At 35.2% G+C, this 16,571-nt stretch overlaps 1 protein-coding gene across 3 annotated transcripts in view; it reads right to left on the reverse strand.

Moving 5' to 3' along the window:
- Pot (papillote) overlaps nt 1-16,571 on the reverse strand; it is an 82,298-nt gene that overhangs the window by 32,001 nt on the left and 33,726 nt on the right. For 2 of the 3 annotated variants that reach the window (XM_064034837.1, XM_064034835.1), the window contains exon 2: nt 15,853-15,916. The exons of the other annotated variant lie outside the window; for it this stretch is intronic. The gene's annotated coding sequence lies outside the window, so the exon portion shown is untranslated. The remainder of the gene's footprint in view (nt 1-15,852; nt 15,917-16,571) is intronic. 3 annotated transcript variants of the gene reach the window in all.

Consider the following 16,571-nt stretch of genomic DNA (forward strand, 5'->3'; position numbering starts at 1 on the left):
AATCCAGCCGTTTCTCTTTTGAACTTTAACGCATTGCAATATCGGCATATAGTCATTCGTCCAATATCTAAATTTTCATCATCACTGTAGTTTGCAGTGGGATCATATTGGAATGCCAAGCGATTGTATGATGCCAATGATCTTCGTGTGCTCACGCGATGTCTCAATCGGTCATTTTCTCTTATTATATTTTGTCTTTCTTCGCTTAAGTTCCTTGAATACACTTGTTGCTGGCTTGCATGTCTTGTGCGGCGGCCGATGCTCGCACGTCGTTGTCTAGGCATTTTGGACAATGGACAGAGTGTTGAATTTAACCTCAAATGCACGATCCACATAATTTACACTGAGCTTGAATGAAATTAACTGAGCAGAGACAATGAGTAGCTGTCAAACACTCGGCGCCATCTACTTGAAGTGTTGGATATTGGTTTGTAGTACATGCTATGTATCAGAGATGGCGCTGTATGTGAAAAACGATTTACCCACTTTTCTGTTGAATTATTCCTGATTATTCCTGAATTTTCTTTACTATAAACCTCACGGAGCCCGAGACCTTTCCAACGAATGCAAAACCGTGGAAATCGGTTCGTGCGTTCTGGAGTTATAGCGTCAGGGAGGAAAACCGGACTTATTTTTATATAGTAGATTAAAGACTGTATTGCTAAGCTGCAGTATAAAAAGTAACCGGAACGTAGGTATAAAATTGTATTGATATAAAAATAATCTCCTTATTTTAAGTCGGTTTGAAAAGGCGACGGTTTCCAATATCATTATCGAAGTACTATGCAACTATTGGTACATACAGAATGCAAAAAAATACTTTCGCTACCGCTACTTGAGATAACAATACTATTCAAAATTCACGCGACTTACTATTGAAAAAAATACACACACACTTTTTCTATTAACATTTTAACGTAGTATGCTTTCGATTTTTCAATGGCAAAGCTGCATATTTGTACACAAAACAATAGAACAAAACTATTTCCGCCAACAAATAATTTTAATTGGCGCCAAAACGTGATTCACTTTTGTTTTTTTTTCACAGACTGTCCTCCATCTTTTATTTCTGTCATGCCAGTATCAAAACGCCCACAGCACACAGAAAAAAGTTCGAAAACACATGTCAAACTTTTTTCTTTTTAATAAAATGTTGTTGAACATTCTCTAAGACCAGTAGGCGTTAATAAAAGCATTAATATAATCCGTATGATTATCATTGTGCTCCTGTCATCACATCACTTTGCATACAAAGGGTAAGTTGTAACGGGGGCCAGAAGTCCCAACTGACAGCATATTGTCTGTGGTATTGTTTCGTTAACGGTTAAAACCTTTTTGCTTGCCGCTTGCTAGAAAATGTGGATTAACCTATTGCGAGTTAGGATTGTTTTTTTTTTACGTAACGGCATTAGATACGGTTTGTCAGATGAATTAAGTTTAGAAGCGACAAACAGGTTGTAGAAAAAAGGCGCGATCGGAAATTCAATGTGATTGCCGAAGTCGTGAAGTGAATTGTTTTTTTTTAATTTGTCCTTTGTGATGTAAAGGTCGTAGACATCCTTGAATCAATCAATGTACAATCATAATGACATACTGCTAGACGCATAAAAAGGTAATTTTAATGTTTGTGTATTTATTTATTTATCAAACTTATATTACATATTTTTTGTATATTTGACAAGACATGTAATAATACTAATTCAATGTAAAAACAATGCCTTACGCCGCGTATTGATCGAATCTGCGCAGACGCATTCTTTTGCGTCACCCTGACTCACGCGCAGGTGACTGAGACATTACTATTCCCCATACGCTTTGTGGACACACGAATGACGATCCATGGAGTCACCACATTGCTTTATTCTGGTTAGTCATCAGTAATTTCTATTATGTTGGTATTCATTTGTCAATATTAATTAAGAGATGGGATTAGCATTGGCATGCTTTGAGCTCTTTATTAAGACATTTCTATTTAATAGCACTGTGGTTTCTATGATAGAAAAAAAATACATTTCGACGTATTTGTTTCACCCACGTCCTGAGTAAACTTTTTCCCGTACCCGGGCAAAATATAGCCTATACCTACAACTTGGAGAAAGCTTGGCTACGCAATAGTTTCGGAGCCTTAAGGGTACAAACAAAATGTTTACTCATTATTTATTATATTGCTGTAGACTATGCTTTCATATAAGAACTAAACGCCAAGGTATTTAATAGTAAAACGGTACAAGACATGATCTAACAAGAAACGCCAAACAGAAGCTAAAAACAGATCTTACAACTATTACAAGATATCATAACTGGTCCAATAAAATTCAATGCGCCCGCCGGCGCACGTCGACGACACAACGTTTTGTGCTCATGTGAACCGCCATTACGGCTTAGTACAGTTAAATTCTTGTGAAGTAATATTACGTGAACTTGCTATGACTTGTGTGTGATGGGGAATTTGATGTACTAAGCGGGGTTTCGGTGAAATTGCAGTACAAAGACCTGAAGTTGTTCCTAGTGGGAGACCGAAAACTTTAGTGAAAAAGAAAAACAAAACGCAAGACCGAGGGGTTGCCCGGGTTGACGAAGTTAGATAAGCAGTAAAACAGGCCTTGCAAAACACCGATACTCTGGTTAAACTGGAAGCCGACCCCAACATAGTTAGGAAAAGGCAAAGCAGATGATGTAATCCAGAAGAACCTACCACAACAGATGGTATATATAACACATTTTTAAAACACACACCAAAAATCAATTCTCATATAAAAAATCTTTACACCACAAAACCCAGCCTACCAAACGAACAAACAAACAAACAAAAAAGCTCTATTTAAAAATTCAAAAACCGCCGTCGGGTCCATCAAAATTCATGAACACGTCTCTTCATAAGAACAAAAGGGAAATATCGTCGTAAACACTTAAGACTTCGAAATGGTCGTAAGGTCCAATACTCTATTCACGGAGTAAGGAAAGATGAGCAGAGATGCGGTAATGGAGATAGGTCAGGCGCCTTCTTCTAGGTCAAATAGGTATGACATAAACGATCAGTTACGAGAGAACTAACGAGATGTTCGGGTTCTTTGAGACAGCTGACAACAATATTTGGTATTACAAAAGTAATCAGGCCCAAGGAAGGCGTATAAGGGTGAAGACAGTAACGTTCCTCGTCCCCCGCTCAAAAACACATTTTGGCGCGCTACTTTCTTAGGACATTTTCCATTATGTTGCTAGGAAGTTTGTTATTCACCGCTTCTTCTTCCCAGCCAAGGCAAGAAGCCACTAGGAATGGTGAAAGGGGCGTTTTGGGAGTGCTGTCCTTTTGTAAACGTGACAAAGTGCTATAAACTAGCCTACTTTCAATAAACGCTTTTGACTTTGACTATTGCACCTCTGACTTTGAATCGGCCGTGGACGCCATACTATGGCACCTCCGCTAGTCATTTTATTCTCCGTGAGTCCAATAAGCTATTAGCATTAAGACCACCAGGACCCTTGATAGTTTTTAAGCCATTAACTAAAACAAGAATGTGTGAACTAGAAAAGGCTTTTAATTTTGCAGCCTTTGTTAAGAGGTTTACGATTATTGACTGTTGCATCAATGAGGTTTTATGCTCCGACAGTGTTCAATGAAATCTTTATTAATTCTTGATATGTTTTCCAAGAGGCTTGGCTGCAGTGGGCTGCAGTGGGACAATTAAGAAGGCTGATGATGATATTTTACAAAGAGTTTACAAGGGTACGTAAGGAATGCAGTAGTTTTTACTCTTCAAAAGGAGAATTTAGGTATCAGTAAGGCCACTGCTGCAATTATTAATAGGTTACACCCCATTCTAGGTCTGACAAGCTGTGTACCAAATATCTAATTCCTAACTAGGCTAGGCAAACACCAAAAGAGCTTTTACCCCTGCCCCACACTGTCCTTATGGTGTCTCTTCTTTGCACTTGGGTAAAAATTGGGTAAAGAGCACAATGGCCGCTAAGCTAACCTTTCAACCAAAGCACACATACATTAACCATAACACACTCCGATGCCCAGTCGTCAAATCATCTATTAGCAGCGACGGCGACGCGATTTGAGGAACTGGTCAGTTACCTACTGCGCGCGCAGTTTCTACGAAGTGCGTCGGCGCATACGATGGGCACGTGACGGCGCGCAATGCAAGCTTCGAACTGTGTGTGTTTTAGGAATTGATTTGTATTTTAAAAGTTTCGACAGGTATATTTATTGATTTTGGGAGAACATGACGTTGTTCGAATGTGTTAGAAATTTTATCCAAACTAATATTATAAATGCGAAAGTAACTCTGTCTGTCTGTCTGTCTGCCTGTCTGTCTTTTCTTCACGCCTAAACTACTGAACCGATTTGTGTGAAATTTGGTACAGACATAGTTTGAAACTTGAGAAAGGACATAGGATAGTTTTTATTACAAAAAAAAAAATATTCCGGACATATAGCGCCATCTATTGGCCAATATATCAAAAATCTGCTGGTAGTCACTATTCCACGCGAACGAAGTTGCGAGCAAAAGCTAGTATTGTATATTTAGGAAAATAGGTGCTGCGTCTTGACTTTCCCTTATTTTTGGGTGGTTTATTGGAGGATAGATTGTGCAGGCATTAGTTCACTTTCAGCATATGGTTTTTTATTCTACATTACTTTTTTTAAGGAAAATCATTCTTAGTTTTACAGCTCTGGTAACTAAGGTGTATATAAAATTGAATTGCAATAAAAGTAATATTTTAAATAGAAAAAGATAAACAAAAAGTAGCTAAAACCTGAATTAAACGTTGATACGATATTTCTTTTATTTATACGTAAATGTCAAATATTTCGTTATTTTTATCCGACTTGACACCTATTCAATTAATTAAACAAAAAAGTCTTTGACCTTAAAGAGATACCTCCAAATCATGTGGCTAGACTCGCTAGACTCGTTTTGAATTTATTTATCGAACAAAAACACAATTAATGACGTGCTAGGTCCAAGTCTTTTACCTGATATATTTATTACTAGCTTCTGCCTGCGGTTTCACCCGCATCCCGTGAAAACTACTACCCGCACCGGGATAAAAAAAACCTCGATAAATGGGCTATCTAAAACTGAAAGAAATTTTCAAATCGGACCAGCAGTTCCTGAGATTAGCGCGTTAAACAAACAAACAAACTCTTCAGCTTTATAATATTAGTATAGATAACATGTTTTGTTAAATAGGAATAAACAAAAGAATCTGATGAACTAGACGTCTTAAGACATAATCATAATTCTTATTGCAAGTACACTGTTATTGAATTTTGAATGATTTGTTTAAGGAAGTCGAATGTATGTTCATTAAACAGATCAGAGTCAATCGCCATCAAGTTACCCGTTAAGACGTTCCAATCAAGAATTTAAAAATTATTTCCTTAAAGAAATCATCCAACATAGGAGATCAACCTCTAAAACTCTAAAGCATATTGTCTGTTTTACTTCCAAGCACCAACTCCTACAAACCCAAACACCACCAATATCGCCTTACACGTACAGCTGCGTCAGCGCAGTTTATATCCTCACCTACTTGACATGCGCCTCACGGTGTACCACAGCCGTGGAGCCAAGTAAACAACTGACATCTTAGAGTGCTAAACCAACTGGAGCCGCCAACAGGACGAAATAAAATTCTATGATAAAAATTGAGCCAATTTAGGGGGCCTTCAAATTAGCTGCAAGATGCAACGGTAAGTTCGTGCATCAGTGTAGATAAGATCATTTAATTTCACTTTCGACACTCGTGACAATGAAATCTACAGCTCACTTATGTATGATCAATACAAAGGTTCGAGAGGTGTGCTTTAAGTTAATGCATGGCATGCACACTGTTATGTATGTTTGTGTACTTGTCCTAAGTAAGATAACGCATTACGTAAGTAAAACACATTTAAAAAAATTATACACAAGCATTACCTTGAAGCACGTCTGCACAAACGCACCCTCGCACCTTTGAGAAGAGGAAAGACATAGAAATGGCTCTTTGGCTGTTTAGCTCTTTATTCTATGGCGTGTCCAGTTAGTTACTTTCTCTAAGACATGAGATACAATTTTGTATCTCGTTCACACAAAGAAGGTTTGTTACATTTACGACCTTTTAAGTGGCGCTCGTAAAGGCAGTTCATAAAAGCAAGGCGTGAATGGTAGCAAGTAGCCCTTTTAGTAGTTCTAAAGCAAGTAAAAAGGGTATTGTCACTCTTGCTTGTTCGTATGGTTTACTCAGTTTTTTCTTGTCTTTTCTGAAGTTGGACATTTGAGGTCTCATGCATACCTGAGCAGCAGTAGTTTTTAGATTTTACATATCATGAACTGTAGTTTTTAGATTTTACATGTCACTTATTAGGCGTGGTGGTGAAAGGCGTTTTGGGGGTGCTGTCCTTTTGTAAATTTAAAAAGTGCTAAAAACTAGCCTAGTTTCAATAAACGTTTTTGACTTTGACTTTGACATATGTACATACATCATACATTACATAACCATACAAAAAGTATCCAAATTCTATTTCTGTCTAAAACTAATCTTATCATAGTTCTATACCAGTTTCCCTCAAAAGCGTAACACAGACACACTACATAAACTTAAAAACACAAACTCAAGTAAAACCTCTACAAAGCAAAAATATAAATAAAGATGATTATTAAAATCCACATTACCAAGGTCAGACTCGAACCCACGGACCGTGCAAACACATCCTCGGCGGAAACTGAGTCACTCATGACGTCAGCTGAACCAAGAATTGTTTTAATACTATTTTAAGAGAATTGATGGGGTAAAAAAGTAATTATGGGTGTTCGGAATTATTTAATTATATTGGACAGATATGGATGGAATAATTATTTAGGTACCTAAGGATATGAGATAATTGTGCCTGAGTAAGTGCTATTTGATATTAAAAAATATTTTCAACGAAGTTCAAAACACATAGTAACATCCAACAAGTGCCATCTTGGAAGTACAGTAAAAACGTCTTCATCATAATCTGCTACAGAAACAATGTTTTATTCTGTACTAGTAACCAATTTGAAAAACTCTTTCAATGTAAGATAGCCCATGTGTCAAGGAAGGGTAATTTTTATACAGCTACGGGAGGTAGTTCCCTTGTGAAGCGTTTGGAACCTCCGGGAAGCAGTTAGGTTCATAATTCAGATGATTCAGATGATTTTCAGAGTAACAAATATTAATGTAAAGAATGTCTTTTGTTTTCATCTAACATGACGGAATAAGGAAACATTCCATACACAACATATAAGAGAGAAAAATAATGACAGTAAAATAATTACAACTCCATAATATTATAATTACAATTCAATAATGCTACTGATTATTACATTGTAATCAACTCTTGCGCAAGTCACGTGGCCTTGTTACCTTACAATGTCAGTGGACAGATTAAACATTCTAATATTACTAATATCCTTACTATTTTAGATAGAGAATTATCTCATGACCCTTTATATTGTGGGTCCAGCGTGAGGGAGTGTCAGACTCTTACTGACTAAAACCCATCATGTTGCTTCTGGAGCCCTTTGTGTAACAGAGCCGCGATAACTATTGCGAACAATCCCGTAACCCCAGCAATGGCCACTGAGATCCTGAAATCTCGTCTTAGACTGAGAATCAAGGAAATAACTTTCATTGAGTGTTAACGAAGCTGAAATTAGAAGCTTTCAACCCTTAAATGTCCAAGGATCCATAAAGAATTAAATAATGTCCTTCCTTGAGGAAATGACGATGATCCAAAATGTTTTGTGGGATATTCCTACTATTAACTCACTCACTTCTAAGAAGTGGAGATTATTTGTATCCATAGCCAAACTTCCTCCGCACAATTGCTTATCTAATAACCAATAGTATGTAGGTGCAAATAGCACAAACCAAACACTGCCTTGTTTTCCTCTATAGATTACAAACGTAACTAACATGACTAACATATTTTAGAAAAAAATCGGAATGGAGTAGTTAAGCCATAAGAATCAAGAGGAGATTGTCTGAAGACAAGTCTTTTGCCAAGTTGTACGGATTCCAAGGTACGTTGGGTGAGGAGGTCAGATAAGCAGTCGCTTCAAGTAAAACACATGTATTTCATATTGCATCCGGTTAGACTAGAAGCCGACCCGAACTGACTTGGGAAAAGTCTAGGCAGATAATGTTGTTAAGTAAATACGTGAAATAAAACCATGGAGTAAGGTAAGATGAATGGAGATGCCATAATACAAGATATTTTTTTTTTTCATTTTATTCTCCGGGAAAACGACCAAGGAAAACTATTATTTCTCCCATTCTACTAATTATGATACCACTAAAACACCTCGCATGTTGGTTTGGCCTTACAGCAACAGCAACCTTCGCACCGAGTGCGCCGGCGCAGCGTGGGTGGCGTTGTAGCAACTATCCGAATATCACTGCCATTGATTGGAATTTAATGACATTATAGCGCGCCTTTGTTTGACTATTGTCTGGGGTATTGGGAAATTATGTAGTTATTTGAATTAATAGAGATTTTATCTATATCAATATACCACAATACCTTAGATATGCAATATGTTTTAGATAAAATCTTACTTGAATTTAAAGATAATTTACTATAGGTACACGAAAAGTATCTAATATCTAATAATTTGAAATTTGCTGTGACTTATGAATTGCTTAGATACCTGTACCCTGTACCTTGAATCCTGAATGACAAGCAATCCTACACCATAATAAATATTTATATGTTCTTGGTGTAGGCATATGGAAACAAAGATACTACACATACTAGTATATCCATCTATACTAACATAATATAGACAAAACATTAGGTTTGTTTGTTTGTACACTTAAGGGTCCAACATTCTTTAATATTGGAAAGCTACAATCTACCCGAGTAACAAAAAGCTATATTTTGTCCCGTTAACGGGCAGAAGTTACAACAGGACGCATACAGGAAAACAGCTAGTATCTACATATAACACAAACATCATTAAACAGTTATAATTAAACAATAATTATATCTACATAACGCATCTCCACTTTCAATTAAACTGAGGTTATCAACAACATCTAGGCAGCGAAGGTAACGTTCTAGGTAATAACGTTATTTAATAGCCACGTTATATAAATACGTATGTGCAATAACATATTATGTGCATTTACATAATGATTAAATTATATTTATAAGTATTAAAATATTTAATCCATCATCCGTTTTAATTTACTTACGACTACGAACAAATTCTGCTTTTAAAGTCGTACTTGAAGGGTTATTCCGAAATCTGTAATCTATATCTATCTCTAATATTATAAAGCTGAAAACTATGTTTGTCAAAACGCACTAATCTCAGGAACTACTGGCAAAGTATGGAAAGGATGCTTTCTGTGTTAGATAGCCCATTTATTGAAAAGGTCTATACCTAGGCTATACTTTTTATCCGGTTCGTGGAGAAGTTCGCGGGTAAAACCGCTCACAAAAGCAAGTAGTATAACAAAAAGAACATAGATTTCAAGAATTAAACATTTGTTTAAATTGAACAAACATTCAGTAATAATTGACCTTGACCTCAAAAAACGCGAAAAACAAAAGTCCTCAAAAGTCATCCCAACTTGATTCCTTAAAGAGAAATGACAAAAATACTTATCAAATAGTACATACAAAAGACATAAACGAGCAAGCATGCGCAAGCGCACATTACCATTCGTTTCGTACGAACTCGCGTGTGAACACAAAATTATGGTTTACCGGTATTTTTTATACTCTTCCGTTCGTACGAAATTGTAGACCCAACGGATCGAAGGCAAATATTGATTCTGACCGGTTGAGAAATACACAAAAAACTGTAAAGTACGATTCGTTTGTACTGTATGGGTTCCGTAGAAAAAAAGCCTTGAAGAAATTATTTAGTATTGTGTATAGTATTTTACTTTTAGTAAAGTAGTTTGTAAATATAGTGTACATATCCTTGAAGAATATACTTTTTTGGAAACAATGTATGAGCCATTGATATTGAATGACATATGTATGAGACATATTAAGAATCAGTGATTCACTACGTGACACGTTTTGGTACTGTTACTACTATGAATCATGATTTCTTACGAGAATAATATGTGACTAGACGACACTTCGTTCAAGATACGAGATATGTATTTAGTATACGTACTTATCGTGGAAAACGTTACCAATGTATCCAAGAAAATTTCAAAAAACATGGCTAAAGTTATATTTATTTATAACTCTATACTAACTAATAGTAAACAGCGAGAAATAACTCTATACTAACTAATAGTAAACAGCGAGAAATAGCTGTGATTTTGTTACAAATAACGTTGTTATAAACTTTTGACATTGTGTTTATGTAAACGGTGCATTTTTTTTTACCTGCTTTTTAAAATCAAAGACAAGAAGAAGGCCTATATGTATTTTTTTTCAATATGCCTCTACTAAAAAAGCTTATTTTTTATTCAGATTTCGCATAAGGAACCCCGAAACTAGCCACTATAAGATAATAGGTGCAACAAACTTTGGTTCGCTCGCTAATTGTTTGGCTTTGGACTCTGCGTCCGCTAGTCCGAGATATGGCTTTTATGGCCGCGATAGCAGAACAAAAAATATATTCATATTATATTGTATTGGTTATGGAGATCACTTATACTTAGTTTTTATTCTTACTGTTGAAATGCTATTATTAAAATAGTTATTTGTTTCTTTCCTTTTATGGTTTACGTTTGGACACTGTAGAATTTACAGCACTTTTCATTTGTCCTTGAAATTCAGTGTTTACAAAACGTTATATTTGTATTTTGCTAAAAAATAAACAGCTTGGTAATCTCCAAACTAAGTTACCTACAGCATATTTAATTACTGCACACGCATTTTTTAATTATTATTAGCATTTCTTTATTAGTGCAGTTGCAGTTTTAAATTAAAATTTTCTCCAAGTCCATCATCAGCAAATTAATAATCAAGTTCAATTCACAGTAAATACCCATTAATATACACTTATATGTATATACACTAATCCCCAGATGCAATCCAGTTCAATATCACCAAGTCTAGCATAAACGTATACCTACACTTCTAGTATGCAAATGTATATAAAACCAGTACGGATGCTAATTTGTTGGGCATCTTGCGCAGGCGCAGCGACGTTATGTAAATCTGTGTTAGCGGAACTGAGGTGAGGCAATGTGTGTGTTATGTCATTATAGTGGACGAAGAGAAGAGATGAGTCTTGTATGGTATAAGTAGTACTTGTGTTAGGATTTGAGTAGTTCTGAATGGTTGTTTTAATGTAATCTATATATATATAAATGAAACCCGCTTTCCGTTGTCACGACATATCATGAAAACGGCTTGACCGATTTGGCTGAAAATTAGAGGGGAGGTAACTAGACCCGGGAAAAGGTTTTTGCCACCATCCGGCTACGAGACGCGGGTGAAACCGCGGACGCAAGCTAGTAAAGTATAAGTCTGATAGTTCTGTATTCAAAAGTAGGAACTAATAGACATTGAGACATAATTAAAATGATGGGAGACCTGAACTAACTGTCAATTCTCAATATTGCATTTTCATCGCATCTTTATTGTCTTGAAATGGAAGGTCGAAAAAAAGAGGGGAAGAGGTCGTCCTCAAACAGTATTTCAGTCAAATTAAAGAGAAGGTGAAGGTTGTGACATCATACAGATGTTCAAGAATTATAAATATAAGCCGATGTAAAATATACTAACGAATTTATAAAAGCTTAGTAAAATAAGAAAAAAAGGACACAAAAATCTGCCATAATACAGTCTAATTTAAACAGCCTTCCCCTCATTAGTAAAATGACAGCAAAAATCACAGACCACGACACTCAAAATGACGATCGCGTGTCGCAATCACAATAATTGTTCCCAATTACAATGTCACAGGGAAAAACAAGGCCTTAAACACATGTTATCCCTTTAATATATAAGCACCGCTCACACTTGGCTTTTGACAGCGAATATTTAAAAAAAAAAGTATGATGTGCAGTGATAATTATAGCCTGAAGCAGTCACGGAGTGCGTGGAGTTGAGATACTGCGAAAGGAAGGATCAGAAGTTCCATAAATACTTCTGAATCTGGATATGGAGTACATAATTAGTGCGGCCCCATATAATTTGTCAATACATTATCAGCCTCCTAAATTTTCTACTGCAAGACACAGGAATCTTCCCGAGAAGAAATACGTGTGCTCTTTCAGCCGTTAAAGTAAAGGATAGCTTGAGGCGTTTTCCTTTATCTTCACTCAGTCAGTCATTGATGTACAGAATTTGCTTAGAAAGTAAATATAACTTATAGAATTTGTACATCATATTATATTCTAACCTTTTACAAATAAATAAATAAAAATACAGACTAGTCAATGGCCATAACCTTTCCTATAAGGTCTAGGTGAACTTTCCGCGTATTATATTATAGATCCTGTAGCATTACTTGGTATAAAACCCAAGCCATTTAGAACAACATAATACGAAGCTAGTTTTAGGAACTAGCTACTAGTCTTTTTGTAGGTAGTAAGTAGGTACAACTTACATTACTTAAATATCTTTGTCTTTGACATTAACAGTCCCTTTTAAATGGAAACACGGATCTTCTGACCGTCCCTCCAGCCTGGTATAACAATAAAACGTAATTTTATAATCAAGTGCGACGTGCAAGTGTGAAGTAACTGTAATTACTGGCCTACATGCGTTTCGCGAGCGTTTTGTTTGCGGTTCGCGTGCGTTTCGATGTTGTTCATGGCTAGACCTGTCACTGGACTACGATCTTTATGCTAGTGAGCTTAATCATGCAGTTTAAGAGTAGACGTACACTGAAGATTAAACAGTCGGCCGATAGTTGACCCGAAGGTTGGCAAAAATATTTTTTAAAGAAAAATCTATATTCACAAAAAAAAGAAACTAATAAAAGCCGTTGAAAAATTGGTCCTAAAAAGAAAATTATGATTCCAATTCGAAGTTTTCAGTCGGTCTTACACCGGCTAGATACCTGATCTTTGTACCTAATGTGCGTACTATCATTCATCTTCATATTGATTTCTGAGCTCAAAAAAACTATCGGCCGACTAAAAGTTTGTAGTGTGTTGGTTCTAAGTGGTACTAATAATAGGCTGGTATTACAAGCAATCTTTGTGCCTCTGTTGAAAGAGCTGATGGTAATTTACTGTGACTTTGGTATTTAAATTGCTGGGTTTATACAAGATTCTTAGATAAATAAGAATATTAAAGGTATTGGAAGTTGAATACATATACTGCGTTATATACAACATGTAACGTAATTAACGCACATCCTGAAATTAGTTTGTTCAGAATCGTTTACTGAATCGATTTTTATCATTTTTAATATAGGTAATTTTTTATCACAAAAATAATTAAAACTACGGAAATTATTGTCATATTAACCCTGTACAGTCAAAACAAATTCAAATAGACCGTAACTCAAAGTAATAAGACTTCGTGTATTGTCGGCTTTTTCCGTAGTTTCGTTATGTTTGCGTGCGTAGTAGTATGACCAAAAAGTTCTCCAAGAATTCGTATAACTGATTTAGTAAATAACAATGCATATACATGTTAAATTAAAAATTCAGTGTATGTATTATGATTATAACATAATATTCTAATTGGGGTGTTTGAGGGTGTGCGTTAATTACGTTACATGTTGTATAAGATGCTTGGTCCAAAAGGTAATTAAAAGAAAATGTATATCATCTTTCCTTTTTCCGACTATATTGGGATCGGTTTCCAGTCTAACAGGATGCAGCTGAGTACCAGTGTTTCACTCGATTCTATTTATTATATTATATCTTAAATCATTTGCACCTATTACAAAATGAACCTCCGATTCCAATTTATATGCAAATGTCACACCTACACTGATTTTATATTTGGATTAATTGCTGTATTTCTCAATTTATAATTGAACGTTTAGCGACATTTATCACCTTTTAGGTCGATGACATTAAAATAAGATTAAACTGCATAAAATAATAATAATTTTATTATACAAAACGTGCCCAACTTATACAATAATATCTATTTGTGATATTCATAGTGTATAATCATTATTGTTTATTTATTCTTGACTTAATTGAATTGTTTCTATGAGTCAGTGTTCAGTTATTTTAATGCATGTGCAATGTCCTTTGTGTTCAATGCAACCTGCATGCAATGCAATTATGCAATATAAAAGCTAGAATAAAGTTCAAATACCTAAGTATTTATACTATAGAGTAAAAAAAAGTTTTTTGACATTTCGTGAAAGAAGCTTTTGCAATAAGATTTTTTTTTTCTAATCCAGAGCATTTAAATACTACTAACTAGCTACACTCTTCCCGAGTAACATAAGCTATATTTTATCCCAGTAGAAGTTCTCACGGAACGGGCAAAACCGCGAGAAAACGGCTAACACAAATGTGAATCCCTAAACTGCCATAGACAAAACACTTTCTCTGCGAATGCTCCTGTAAAGAAACCGCAGACCACATCAACTTCAACACACGCAGATATAAAAATAAAACACCCATTTTTTGCCACATGACTTACATATTTTTACATTATTAAAATACTTACAATTTTTGCACTATTAAATCTAGAGATGAACAAAAACTGACTTTTAGCGCGCGCACAAGAATTGCATGTGATTATATAGTTTTTATCCGCAGTCCGGCACGCTTCGACATTTGCAGAAAAAAATGTTTTAAAAGGACTCTTGGCTATGGAAATATTGTAAGAATTCTTATATGTGAACGCGACTGCCATGGCATATCTTCACGCGTTTGAAAATGGAACGAAAGTTATTCAAGATGTCGATAATTTTAAACTGTTGTGTAATTTTTATTTTTAAATATTGTAAAGGTGCAAATGTTTTTAGAATTGTAATAGGTAAGTAATGTGGATTAATTAAATACGAACGAAATACAAAGTGTGACCAATAGCTTCAGAAAGACAGGGGTTCTTCGAGACCGAGCTTCCATTCCTACTACAGATATTTTTGTAATGCCATAAAACAATTCTGGCATATAGAACTGCCATAGATAATAATATCGGGCATCCAAGTCGTAAAAATAGCAAAAGCGACAATCGGAAAAATATAAAGATTGCGAAATTACAGCTGCGCTCGCGCCATAAATCTCTATCCATAGACAAGCAACATGGCCGCTTATTCTATATTGTCTCTGGTCCACATGAATTCGTTTTATTCGCTTATTAACAAGGTTATTTTTAAGGTTGATTTGGACTTTAGAGTTATTTAAATAAAGGTTATATTTGTGGGGGTTTTAAGGCCTAATAAATTTGTTGGCAAAGTGCATAGCGATGACAATCTCTGCCGAGATACCCCGCGGTTTTATTGGACGCAATAGAGAAGCAAAAATATGTTTATCAGTTAAATATTTATTTGTATTGCTTCAAGTACTTTATAATGTTTATTTTATGATTTTATGCAATATTTGCTTTCGCTATCTCAGCACTGGCTATAAAAGTTTGAGTTACGTTTTTGTAAATGTAATATTTTTGATGCAGATACACTCTGGTGCGGATTACAATAACAGTATGTTACGAGATAAAAAATACGCAGGTCAGATACATAATGCTCAAAAAAATGTATAGCCCGAAAAACCCAATTTTTACCAGTTTTTTATACCCTAAAGACTCCGAAACTACTGAACCGATTTGGAAAATTCTTTAACTGTTGGAAAGCTACACCCTCCCCGATCAATAAAGGCTATCTAATGAGTATGAAGATGTATCTAATTCTTATATCAAACATAGAATCACTTAATAGAACACTAGGCAAAGGCGAAATACATATATGTGTTCATAATAAACCTCATTATTACCTCGTTATTCGACGTCTGCTAGACCCTGGTTGAGGGCGGCATTTAAGACGCGCGTTCGATTTATCTGAAAAAATAAAAGACCTTATTTATTCTCGTTATTTTTGGTTAAATATAGAACGAAAGTGTGGAACGATGGTATTCGTTGATATATCTTATGCCACTACGACTTAACCTGTATTACATATTTTATAGTTCGTAATTTTTTGAACCTGTGAACTGTGCTTAAACGGTAGAAATCTTTTCTTGGACATTGCAATGACACAGAAAATACGTATTTAAACTCAAATATGACATCATTGTCTTTAATGTAATAATATTCTCAGTATAATCGCAATTTATTGAATTGACCTTAGGGTTTCAACCGTTATTGAAAAAAACATAAGTATCAAATTTCGTCAAAAATACCTATAAGTGTAATTTACCTACATCTTATGTATTTTGTGAAACTTTAACAATTCTGGATGGGCCACGAAAGTTAAAAGACTCCTTAAATCCGTGAAAAAGTCTGTATTCGGCTTAAAAGTAAGCATTTACTAACATGCATACCTTTTAAGAATAGGGTCACCACATGTTATACGTTTGCCGGTCTTAGGTAACACCTAATGTGTTGTTTAAAATGTCAGTAGTGACCCAGTTAACCATACCATTTGAGATATTTAGAGCAGATCAAAGAAAAGTTATATCTTCAGTAATATGTATTAAGTTTTCGAAATTATAAG

Source organism: Helicoverpa armigera, chromosome 5 (assembly GCF_030705265.1).
Source record: "Helicoverpa armigera isolate CAAS_96S chromosome 5, ASM3070526v1, whole genome shotgun sequence".
Taxonomy (NCBI): domain Eukaryota; kingdom Metazoa; phylum Arthropoda; class Insecta; order Lepidoptera; family Noctuidae; genus Helicoverpa; species Helicoverpa armigera.